The sequence below is a fragment of the Hemicordylus capensis genome, chromosome 2, assembly GCF_027244095.1.
Source record: "Hemicordylus capensis ecotype Gifberg chromosome 2, rHemCap1.1.pri, whole genome shotgun sequence".
Classification (NCBI taxonomy): Eukaryota; Metazoa; Chordata; class Lepidosauria; order Squamata; family Cordylidae; genus Hemicordylus; species Hemicordylus capensis.
The window spans coordinates 230,075,123-230,083,906 of NC_069658.1; the positions used below are offsets into that span (position 1 = coordinate 230,075,123).

The following is an 8,784-nucleotide window of genomic DNA, read 5'->3' on the forward strand; positions in this document are numbered from 1 at the left end:
CCTGGGAGACCCCAGTTACCACAAACCAGACAGACAAGGATGATTGAAGGAAGCAATAGTCACCATTTATTGAACCAAAACCAGCGCTGGTGGCTCTTTCCTGTGCCTCGTGGCCTACCAGGAAAGACGCGCCAAATACCCAGTGCCTTGGGGTTTTATACCTTGGCATTGTTATACAGCTGGGCGTCCCCCATTCAGCCCGAGGGACCAATTAATTCATTACATTTACACATGTGTTTGCCTTGAGGCTGGACTTTGCTCTGAATTCCGGTTTTACAGAAAAGAGATAAGCAAATTAAGAGAAGATTCTTTCACATTCTAAGAAGCAGGGCAGTTTGGAATAAGCCGATCATTCGATGCCTATGCTAATGAAGTTTGCAACACCCGTACCCTCTTCCCCCACCCTGTCTGTCCTTGGCAGATAAGTAACTCAGCAAGGAATTTTCCATTCCACACTTGCAAACTCTATTAACCATTTCTTGACCAGTGCAAACCTGAGTTCTGTCTCACTCTTTTTGCAAAGACACTTTCCCATTCCATGAGAACAAAGTAATTACAAAGCAGCTTTCAGAAAAGGCATTTCCCCCTCATTCCACATTCATGACTTTCCCTTTCAGCTTTCTTTTTACCAGTCCCCTCATTTTTGAGAAGTCTCCTTCTCAACGGCCATCAAGTATAAAAATACTTTGAGAGCCCCCACTTGAAGAGGCTCCTCTGTCCATTTAGCCTGGGTGACTGTCCCCTCTGCAGGAGTCATTGCTCCACTGACGTTTGTCACTTTTAGAAAGAGAAATGAGGAGATCAGTTCCTTTGGATTCCATTCATTTCTTTATTTTCTACCTTGCTTTTCTATGAAATGCAAACACACATTAGGAATCATAAAGTACAACCAAAAAAATCAGAACATTTTAGCAAAAACAAAACTTAACAGCCTGAATATGGCAGTTACAAATAGTGTGTGTGGGGTGGGTGGGATCAGTTAGCAGTCCTCCACTAACTGAGCAAGGAAGCACCTTTTAAAAGTGGTGATTCTTTTTTTTAGCAATGGGAGAGCAACTGGCCCTATCCTTCCCCAGCACAGCATCCCTCTAGTGGATGTTTCTGGTGTCTATCTTATGTTTCTTTTTAAAATTCTGGGTGATTTTTTATTTTTCTATTTATATTTATGTTCACCGCTTTGGGAACTTTTGTTGAAAAGCAGTATACAGTATAAATATCCGTCATATTCACAATTACATCCCAACCTCTAGTCTGGATTTAAAAGGGGGCCAAGTCCTCCTCAAAGTGGAAAGAGAGGGATCCTGTCAGATCTCTTTGGGGAGATCATTCCACAGCTGTGGAGCCAGCAATATTTGTCCATTATGTCTGCTTGGTGCTGACCCTACTCCACACACTCCTTTTGAAGCTGCTGTTTATAGGGATTAGATGAGGAAAACATATATTCCACATATGGGAGGAGCAGACCGGCTATCTGGCAGCTCCCATAGCCACACCCATCCTGACAGTCATGCCGCATGGCCACGCCCATCCCAGTGGCCACACCCCTTACATAGAAAAATGCAATAATTGGGGGCGGGGATTCTGTTATAAGAAGTTAAGGATCATGTCTAGCATGTACTAGAATGAATGACAGGGAATGCCCACTGGAATGTACTGGTTCCTTCCAGTACTGGGACTGCATGTCTGCCCGTCCCTGTAGCACTCCACCGCTGCCCCTCAACAACCTCTCTGGTGCTGAAGGGTCACTTCAAAGAGGAAGGAGGAGGATCACTCAGTTGACGTTGCTTTGTAGCCTCCCTGCTGCTTCTCTGCAAACACAAAATCAGAGAGTCAGAGTTGAAGGTCACCCTAGCAAGTCTCACACACACACACACACACCCCGTCCCTCCCTCTGCAGCAGTGAGACAGGGCTCTTTAACCCCTCCCAGGCAGACACTGCTTTAGTCTCTTCCTAGCAATGCCACTGGAGTAAGGCCTGCAGGTTTTCTGCATAATTCTTAGAGTCTTTCCTAGTACTAATTCTTAGTAGTAATTCTTAGGTCTTTCCTAGCATTAAGCCACCACCTGCTTGGATCCAACTTGACCCCATTGGCTTTCCTCCTTCCCTCCTGAAATCACCCAAGGACTGCTTAGCAGAGCATCTGAAGGCTTGAATTGGGCGGGCAGAGGTGACTCTGAAGGGACAGGAAAGTATGGGAGGAGAACTGGTCTTGTGGTGGCAAGCATGACTTGCAGTAGTAAGCATGTAGTAGCAAGCATGACTTGTCCCCTTAGCTAAGCAGGGTCCACCCTGGTTGCATATGAATGGGAGACTACATATGAGTGCTGTAAGATATTCCCTTCAGGGGATGGAGCCGCTCTGGGAAGAGGATAGGTTGCAAGTTCCCTCCCGGGCATCTTCAATATAGGGATGAGAGAGAGATTCCTGCCTGCAACCTTGGAGCAGCTTCCTTTGTTCCTAGTGCTTATCCCTGGTCAGTGGCAATTTTCTTATATTTAGATCTGAGCAAGTGTCCCTCTCCAATCCCAGTGCAGCATCCCTCCAGTAGTCATTGCTGGTTTCTACCTTGTATTTCTTTTTAGATTGTGAGGACTGGGCACCATCTTATTAATTTGTTTTCTGTGTTCACCACTTGAACATATTTGTGGAAAAGCGGTATATAAATAGTAGTAGTAATAAAATAATAATAATTATGATTATAATTATTATTATTATTGCACAAGAACAGGCACTAAGAACAAATGCAATAGGAGCAAAAGTAGAAAAATCAACAACAAACAGCAAGTGCCACCTTTGTAAAGAAGCAGATGAAACTGTGGACCACCTGATCAGCTGTTGTAAGAAGATCGCACAGACTGACTACAAACAAAAGGCATGACAAGGTAGCAGGGATGATACACTGGAACATCTGCAAAAAATACAAGCTACCTGTAGCCAAAAATTGGTGGGACCATAAAATTGAAAAAGTTGTGGAAAACGAAGATGTAAAAAGATTATGAGACTTCCGACTACAAACAGACAAACATCTGCTACACAATACACCAGATTTAACTGTAGTTGAGAAGAAAGAAAAACAAGTCAAAATAATCGACAAAGCAATACTAGGTGATAGCAGAATAGAAGAAAAAGAAATAGAAAAAAATAACAAAATACAAAGATCTACAAACTGAAATTGAAAGACTGTGGCAGAAGACGACCAAAATAACCCCAGTAGTAATTGGCACCCTAAGTGCAATTCCAAAACACCTTGAAGAGCACCTCAACAGCATAGGGGCCACAGAAATCACCACCAGCCAATTACAAAAAGCAGCTTTACTGGGAACAGCCTATATTTTGCGACAATATCATAATAATAGCAACAATACTGATAATAAAATTCTGGCATCCCAGGTCCTTGGGAAGGACTCGATGTCTGGATAAAACAAACCAGTCCTATACTGAGTCAGTTCCTTGGGCCATCAACTCAGTGCTGTCTATACTAACTGGAAGTGACTCTCCAAGGCTTCAGGCAAGAATGTTTCCCAGTCCTAACTGGAGATGCTGCCAGGTTTGAATCTGGGCCCTTCTGCATGCAAAGCGGATGCTCCACCTCCAGCCACGGCCCCACCCCAGTCCCTAACTGTTTACGTGGGTAGTGTGTAATCAGCCCCTATGGCAGGAGTAGGTAAGCTTGGCTCTCCAGCTGTTGTTGAACTACAACTCCCAACATCCTTGCCACTGGGGATGATGGGAGTTGCAGTTCAACAACAACTTGAACAAGGTTGACTACCCTTGCCCTACAACTGAACTACCAAGATCTGGGTTTACGGGACTGGGCCTCTAGTCATTACTTGACCCTTGCACATATATGTTGGAGATGGAGTTCCAGTGCATCGACCTTTTGCGCCAACTATCCTAATCACCACTAGGAGCATTGATTGGGCAGTGGGAATTCCATCTGCAGAAAGGGAGGAGGCACATGTGATGGTTAAGGGCAGTTGGAATGCAACTGTTACTGGTTGGAAAAGGTTCTTGATAGTACAGAAGAGGAATGAATGAATGAATGAATGATAGTGGGCAGGGGTCTCAGAAGAGAGGGGTTGTGAGGGAGGAAAGAGCCCCTTCAGGAGAAGGAGGCTGCTACTGTGTGGATTAGATGAGGAAACAAGATGAACAAGATCTGTTAACTCAGGAAGGGAGAGAAAGAAAGAAAAAAAGAAGGGAGGGGAAGAGAGAAAGAAGGAAGGGTGAGAGATGGGCCCGGGTCTGTCAGTGGTCTGAGGGGAACGAGCGGCAATGGCATCGGCAGCAGTGACGAAGGGCCCAGTCAACCACTGCTTTTGTTTGGGGCTACCGAGGCCATTGGCGGAGGGAAGGAGGCAGGCAATGGATGGACCAGGGCCTATCAGCGGCGTGAGGAGAACAAGCGGCCATGGCGGTAGCAGCAGTGAGGAAGGGCCCAATCAATCGCTGCTGCTGCTCCTATGGAGAGGAGCAGGAGCAGGAGCGGGGCTCAGGTGAGGGTGGAGAAATCCCTGAGGGGAGGGGGGCTGTGGCGGGGGTGAGGGGAATCAAGTACTAGTGCGCAGATGATCTGCATGGGTTCAGCTAGTTAACAAACATTCCTTTTAGTTTTGTATGTTGTGTTAAGGACTGTATGTTCACTCATGCTCTAAAATGCTGGGAAATAAGGGCCATATCCCTAACAGCAGTGTTCCCTCTAAGACATGTGTGTGTATGCACACTCACACATTTTTTGATGTCCACTCAGTTAATTTTAGATCTCACTCAGGTTGAATCAGGAAGGTCCCACTCTGAATGCATGGGCACACACAATCCCTTAATACAGCTGCCCAGAACAAACTCATTCCACACACAGGTGGGGGGGAAATATAGAGCACGCTGCCTAATCGATGTTTTATTTAGGCTATCTGGATATAGGGTGGTATCCTATGCTGTGCTTAGCTTCAGCTTCACAACTATCTTGGAGATGGATGATTGTCAGTGGCAGACAGGGAGACCTTAAGGCCCAGATTGGTCTGTTCACTGGCAAAGACATGAGGAGTGAATGTCCCGAAGAAGCACTCCCCAGACTCATCCAATTTTATCCACATTCGTCCTTTTACTCACAATTTTAAGATTATAAAAAGTAAGAAATGTATATTCAAAGGAGAAAGTCCCACTGAAGTCACTGGGACAAGTCTCCATTTGGAGTCTGGGGGAAAGTTAGGCCTGAGTAGGGATGTGCATGAACTGAGATTCATGCACTGGTTCGGGACCAAACTGGTTCAGACAAAGTCCAAACCAGTTCAGCATCACAGGGATGGGGGTGGTGAGTGGGAAGGGTTTTTTTTAAAAAAAAGAGAAGAGCAGGCCCTATGCAAATACTTGTTGGGGTGGCACTCATCCAAAGAACCCACACACCACGCCAACACACACGTGGCATTTGTGCATGTACCCTTGTCATTTGCGTGATCAGCAAAAGCACGCTTACCATGCAAATGGCACAAATGCCATGTGCATGCTGGCACTACATACAGGTTCTTGAGACAAGAGTCACCCCAGCTGAAATCTGCATGGGGCGGCAGAGAGCAGGTGAGGACCTGTTCTCTTTTCTTAAAGCTCGCGCTCACCCCTCCCCTCCCCGTGATGCTGAACCGGTACATGAAGTTTGGTTCGGGCATATCCTTAAATCCCCCCTTACACTTCCCTCCTTACCTGAGGGCTGGACTAGATGGCCACGAGTTCTGAGTCAATTATCTGGATTTTGTCATTTCATCACCAGGGGATTGAGTCTCAACTGGTGTACAGCTCCACTTTTATTTAGAGTGGAGAAGATGATCTTCAAGTCACTGAGTCCAGGGGCAGATGCTTAGAGGCACTATGAGATGTTATGGGTAATTACCCCCCACCGCCCCGCCGACAGCGACAGGAAGTCTGAGCTATACAGCAGTGAGAGTTTCGACCACAGACAAGCATCTCCCCTCCCTCGGCAAATTCACGCACAGTTTCCTTACTCTTGTAGAAAATGACCCCAGCCACCAGCAGGACAACAGCAGCCACAGCCCCCAGGATGCCCCCCACAATGGGGCCCACTGAAGCTGAAATGGAAAACAAGAATACAATAATTGAAGGGAGTCCCCAAACAATTGGGGTGGGTGGGTGGGGGTAAATAGGAAAGTAGAACCAAATAGTTGGAGTCCCTAAACAATCTCCTCTGTGATGAATATTATTTATCTATTTAGTCATTATTAACCATTCTGTCCCACCTTTTATCAAGGTCTGTGAGATGCCACAGCTTTTAGATGTCTGAAACTAGCAAGACCCTCGAGGTTAGCCAGTCAGACAGCAGTGAAAAAGCTCCCGAGTCGCTGTTAGTTGTGTGCCCGAACCGGTCTGGCAGCCATTCCAAAGAATGGTCGAACTGCCGGACCGGTCCGGCCCTGCCTGGTTCGGGTCCGGGTGGGGGGTATGTCTTTAAGGGCGGGGAGGGCTTGCTTAGCCCTCCCGCCTCCTTGCCCCCGCCAGCGCCCGTATTGTACAGTATAGGGGCGCTGGAAACCAGCTGCCCCCCCCCGCCGCCGCGGCGGCGAAATAACCCCTAAAACCAGCCAGCCCTCCCTCCCTCCCAGCTAGCTGTCCGCCCGCCCGCCCACCCACTCACCCAGTCGCTCACCTGGTCGCTGGATAAAAAGCGAGAGGAGCTCCGGCACAGAGCTCCTCTCGCTTGGAAGGCCTCCAGCAGAATGGTGGCTTGCGCGTGCGCGCATGCGCGCGCCGCAAACCACACCGTTCTCCGTCTACCCGACCGGGCCTTCCTAGAAGCCATTTGCAGCGCCGCAGCGGGGAAGCGAGCGGGCGGCTGAGAGCTCTCCCGCCGCCCGCTCTAACTTTAGAGCGCAGCCGCCTGGGGAAGGGGACGGGGTCGGCGAGGGAGTTCTCCTGCCGACCCCTTGAGAATGGGAACATGGGAAGGGAAGGGAAGGGGCGGCAGGGGTCCTGGGGTGGCAGGGCCATTTAGGCGAAGTCGGGGGGCATTGAAGAGCCGGGCGGCAGGGGCTGGGAGATACCCTGCCGCCCGATTGCGTATTGATTCAAAGGTAGCAGCAGCAGCAGCCGCGGAGGCGGGGGAATGAAGCGGGCAGCAGGGAGGTATGCCGCCCGCTTACTTCAAGAAATATGGCTGCATTCTTGAGGGGTAAGTAAAGCCCCCCCCCGAACTTGTTTAGAATCCCCCACCCCAGTGCTGGACCGCAACTCTGCGGTTCCGTGCACACCCCTAGAGGGTAGGACAGAGGCGAGCATGAGGTGCCTCCGGGCTGGGATTGGCTGAGGACATAATCCACCAATGAGAAAAATGCATGCGGGCAGTTGCTAGGCAGATGCCACCTCTGCCACCTCGCCCTTCTGTCTGGGACGCACTGACGATACACACACGTCACATACACACACACCCTTGAGGTGGGGGCACAGAAGGGGCCGGCCAAGAGCTGGTCTATGGGAGTTGAGCTAGTCTTGTGGTAGCGAGCATGCATTGTCCCCTTTGCTAAGCAGGGTCCACCTTGGTTAGCATTTGAATGGGAGACTACATGTGAGCACTGTAAGAGATCTCCCCCCCCCCATTATGGATGGGGCCGTTCTGGGAAGAGCATCTGCATTCTTGCAGGCAGAAGGTTCAAGCCCCCCCCCCCCGGAGCTTTTCCAGACACCAGCTTTACCCCGGGTTTACTGGGAGGCTTTACTGGGAATTCAAATGTGTCCAAAGAACCCAATGCAAAAAGTGAATTTTTTAAACCCAGACATACATATTTTACGGTGATGTTTTGCCCTTTCGGTTGTAAATGGCCCAGAGATGCAAGTTTGGGTGGATAGAAATATGTTAGATAAATCAATCAAATCAAATCAAATCAAGCTAAGTGCCAATGGGCAATGAAAAACCCAAATCGTGTGTGGAGTGTTCCCGGGTAGCTCTCAGGGACTTCGACTTCAAGCTGGATGATGTGTGAAAGCACACCCTCCTTTCCGAGCTAAAACTCCCATCTGGAATTGCTCCAGACTAGGGCTGAGAGGGACTTCTGCCTGCAGCTTTGGAGAAGCCGCTGCCAGTCTGGTTAGACAATGCTGAGCTGGATGGACCAAGGGTCTGACTCAGTATGGCAGCTTCCTGTGTTCCGTGTTCCATTTGTGGGTGGGCAAGCTGTGTCTCATGTATTCGGCTTCTGAAACAGAATGGAGGGGCAGGTGGGGGCAAGCTACTTCTTGTGTGTGTGTGTTTGTGTGTCTGCCCCTTCCTGTAGCTGCCCATGCCAAGGTAGGAAGGGAAGGGGGTACAATGGAGGCATTTGGGTGAAGGGGGGGGTGTATTAGCCTTGCTCCTTAGCGGGGATCAAATAACCATTTTCTGAGTGGGATCAGGTAGATGATCTCCCCTAAATGAACTCTGGCTCAGGAGGAGACTTTGCGAGGGACTTCTCCTCCTCCCCACCCTTTAATCTGCCCTCCCTATATGATGTGGGATATATACAGGGCCGGATTAAGGGCAACTGATGCCCTAAGCACAGCCCAACAATGGTGCCCCCCTCCCCCCCTCCATTGCTTACCTGACAAGACATTACAACTCAAGCAAATTATTTACTTATACCTTAATATTTATTTAAATTTTAAAAAGTTTTCTTCTAAATTTTTTAAGGCAAAACAAAACAGTTCCACTGCCTATAATTTCATATAAATAGCTGCAACAGAACGAATGATTGAGAAAAATATTTCATCTTCAAGGTCAGACGTCATAACATACGGCCATCTTT

At 48.5% G+C, this 8,784-nt stretch overlaps 1 long non-coding RNA gene across 1 annotated transcript; it reads right to left on the bottom strand.

Annotated features, from left to right (window-relative positions):
• Positions 1 to 43: 43 nt before the first annotated feature.
• Positions 44 to 6,717, bottom strand: LOC128347747 (uncharacterized). The gene is made up of 3 exons (XR_008317690.1): positions 6,657 to 6,717; positions 5,998 to 6,081; positions 44 to 1,808 (listed from the first exon to the last, which is right to left on the bottom strand). It is a non-coding gene; the product is annotated as an uncharacterized LOC128347747 (long non-coding RNA).
• Between the last annotated feature and the right edge of the window lie 2,067 nt (positions 6,718 to 8,784).